This window comes from Nelumbo lutea, chromosome 5, assembly GCF_056320005.1.
Source record: "Nelumbo lutea isolate HS-2025 chromosome 5, American lotus-T2T, whole genome shotgun sequence".
NCBI classification, from domain to species: Eukaryota; Viridiplantae; Streptophyta; class Magnoliopsida; order Proteales; family Nelumbonaceae; genus Nelumbo; species Nelumbo lutea.
The window spans coordinates 42,357,820-42,360,333 of NC_142688.1; the positions used below are offsets into that span (position 1 = coordinate 42,357,820).

The 2,514-nt window shown below is 39.9% G+C and overlaps 1 non-coding gene across 1 annotated transcript; it reads left to right on the forward strand.

The window, feature by feature from the left end:
• The first annotated feature begins 456 nt into the window (after positions 1 to 456).
• On the forward strand, positions 457 to 563 carry LOC148851987 (small nucleolar RNA R71). Its single transcript, XR_016100028.1, has one exon. It is a non-coding gene; the product is annotated as a small nucleolar RNA R71 (small nucleolar RNA).
• The last annotated feature ends 1,951 nt before the right edge of the window (positions 564 to 2,514 follow it).

A 2,514-nucleotide genomic window follows, 5' to 3' on the forward strand; every position in this document is an offset into this window, starting at 1 on the left:
TGGTTTGAATGTCCCCTCCATCCTGGATGAAAAGTATGGTGACTCTGGTAACCCTGCTGTCTTGACGAATTGCTGACATAGTCAACTTGTTCAGTAGATGGTCTGAACTGATTGCCAACTTGGCAGTCTGTACTGATGTGGCCTCCCCCACACAATTCACAATTAAGAGGCTGCACATGCATGGCAGCTATCTGCATTTCATCTATTTTTTTACTGAGTGCTCCTATTTGTGCAGCTAGTGCTGTATAAGTGTCAACATTATGCAAGCCTTGCTGCTTCCTAGTTTGAGTCCTTTCCGAATGCCATTGATAATTGTTGGCTGCCATTTCCTCAATAAGTGCATGGGCAACCTCAGGAGTTTTATTATTTATGGATCCTCCGGCTGCAGCATCTAATATGGTCTTATTTGAGTCAGTAAGACCATTATAGAAAGTCTGCACTTGCAGCCAAATGGGGAGGCCATGGTGAGGAACTCTCCTTAACAGCTCCTTGTATCGTTCCCATGACTCATATAAAGATTCCCCCTCTTGCTGGAAAAAAGTAGTGATGTCATTCCTCATTTTAGCAGTTTTAGAAGGGGGAAAATATTTAGAGAGAAAACGGCTGGCCATTTCGTCCTATGTGGCTATAGATCCTGCCGGTAATGAGTTCAACCAAGCTTTGGCTTTATCCTTCAAAGAAAATGGGAATAACCTCAGCCGAATGGCATCATCACTTACCCCATTGTGTTTGAAGGTGTCACAGATTTCCAAGAAGTTAGCAATATGGGCATTCGGATCCTCATGGGCCATACCACAAAACTGAACCGTATTTTGTATCATTTGGATTATGGCCGGTTTAATTTCGAAGTTATTGGCAGCAATAGTTGGCCTGATAATGCTGGAGACAGTCCCGGTGAGGGTAGGCTTGGCATAATCCATCATAGTTCTTTGTTCAGCCATTTCTTGTGCTTCTTGTCTGACTTGCTTAGCAGCTCTCAAACGGACACGGAGAGTCCGTTCAATCTCTGGGTCGTAAAGGATCTCTTCCAGTTCAGGTCTGCTTGTCATAAACTGTTAAAGTCAAAGCAATAAAAATGCCAATATTCACAAAAGAAAATAAATAACTAATCCTATCACACTGAAAATGTAAAGTGAAGTATTGGAATACAAAACCTACATCCTATCATGAATAAATGAAGCCGATTATACTAAAAGCAGATTTAAACCAATCATCTTATTCAAGGTTCCTTTATCTACATCCATCGATTGCAACATCTGAATTCAGACCCAATTTAGATCTGAGTTCAGATCTACAAGTCTTTGGTATTGTTAGTCTAGAGAAATTAATAAATAATAATTCAGATCTGAGCTGGTTATCTCATACACACTCATTGGTATACACTACAATATACATCCATTAAGGTTGGAATCAATTCTGTGATGCTTTAGGGCTGAAATCAGATCTGATCTAAAAAAAAAAAATTTAAAAGGATCTGAAATAAACTAAAACCAGTCCTGAGTTAGGCTTGGGTTAAAAACTCTACAATTGAAGCCCAAACCTGTATAGCTGATGCATATCAAACACTTGCTAAGACCTGAAAATTGGGTCTGCAATGTTTGGTATTGCAAGCTATTCGGCCCATACAACTTTTGTAGAAATCTGAAATCAGGTCTGCTAACTGTTGCACTATAGCAGCCCTGCTACAGATCTGAATGCTAAAAGAAATACTTGGAAAGTGCTAATTTTTCTTAAATATCTGAGGCATAACAATTATTCAATCCAAACATACACCTCCTTAGCTAATGTAGCTCGGTTACAAGTGGGTAAAGCCAAGAATTCAGTCCACCCAGAATTCATAGTATGCTCTGTATCAGTTCAGTCCTCACATCATATCAACTGCATTTCAGATTTGAATTTCTCTCATTCCTTGCTATCCATTCACCCTTGAGGCAGGTTGGATGTATCCTAGGGTGGATTGGGGTAGTGATGGCACCCAATTCACCTCAAACTTGCATCGGTTCAGATCTGAGTTCAGAGGAATTCAGATCTGAACTGAGCAGATCTGTAACAGCAGAATTCAGATCTGAACTCAAGTCTGAGTTTGGATCTGAATTCTCAATTGCCTTACCTTCAGTTATTGCTACCAAATTGTTTTTGGGGAATAGCAGAAGTGCCCTAGGGTGAATTGGGGTGGTGATGACACCCAATTCCCCTCAAAATTTCATCAGTTCAGGTCTGAGTTCAGAGGAACTCAGATCTGAACTGTTGCAGATCTGCAATAGCAGAATTCAGATCTGAACTCAGATCTGAGTTCTGATCCGAATTCTCAATTGCTCCTCTGGTTGTTCAAAAGATCTCCCCCTTTTTTCTTTCATTTGTTTTTTTTTTTTTTTTTTTTTTTTTTGTTTTTGTAACGAAAGAAAAGAATAATAAAATCTGAAACACAAGCAACTCTTTTCGGCTGAGGGCTGCAGATCTGAAATCTACTGATCTGAGTGCCGAATGCAACTCAGATCTGCAACACTCATGTTT